Below are 854 nucleotides of genomic sequence, written 5' to 3'. Positions count from 1 at the left end.
TTTGCCTATGAACCTTAGTTATATTTTTGAAACTTCCCTAACTGCTTTTATTTTTACCTTATTTATGGCTCTATACCTTTCACAGATGTGTTGAAAATACCATGTCCTGAGTTTTTCTATGCTTACTAGTAGTAGTAATTCTGCAAAATTGCATGTTATTAACACAGGTAGTACATTATAAAGGTGAAAAGGCCAGGATCCAAAATAAGACTGCCTGGATTTGAGTCCTGGCTCTGCCATACACATCACTGTCTCATTTCTTCATCTGTAAAATGAGGACAGTGCTCACTTTGGAAGCACATATACTGAAATTGGAACAATATAAAGGAGACTAGCATGGCCCCTGTGCAAGGATGACATGCAAATTCATGAAGCATTCCATATTTTTTTGGACATTAAGGCGAGCACGTGATATAATGAGCACTGGATATTATATAAGACTGACAAATCACTGAACTCTACCTCTGAAACTAATAATACACTATATTTAATTAATTGAATTTAAATTAAAAAAATAAAATGAGGATAAACATAGCACATGTGTAACTTCCAGAAGATTAACAGATACATGCTCACATATTAATTTTAATTATGATCTCCAGAGTATACCAAAGAACATGTGTTTTCAAAGGAAAAACAGAGTGGTATAAATATATAATATTAGTATATATGTGGCATAAATATAATTATATTATATATAAATATAAATATGGTCATGTAATTTTAGTAAAATCATCAGATTATTTATATAACATATTTTCTACCACTCCTTATTAAAAAAATCCCAATCACTTCAAATTACCTTGGACATGGTATGGTAAAAGAGAAAAAGCAAGATTTTTATTTAGAAAACC

The 854-nt window shown here is 30.4% G+C and overlaps 1 non-coding gene across 1 annotated transcript; it reads left to right on the top strand.

Annotated features, from left to right (window-relative positions):
- The first annotated feature begins 281 nt into the window (after positions 1-281).
- Positions 282-388, top strand: LOC140628856 (U6 spliceosomal RNA). The gene has a single exon (XR_012026791.1). It is a non-coding gene; the product is annotated as a U6 spliceosomal RNA (small nuclear RNA).
- The last annotated feature ends 466 nt before the right edge of the window (positions 389-854 follow it).

This window comes from Canis lupus, chromosome X, assembly GCF_048164855.1.
Source record: "Canis lupus baileyi chromosome X, mCanLup2.hap1, whole genome shotgun sequence".
Lineage (NCBI taxonomy): Eukaryota > Metazoa > Chordata > Mammalia > Carnivora > Canidae > Canis > Canis lupus.
The sequence above is the reverse complement of the archived record's forward strand: the minus strand, read 5'-3'. Positions and strand labels throughout refer to the sequence as shown.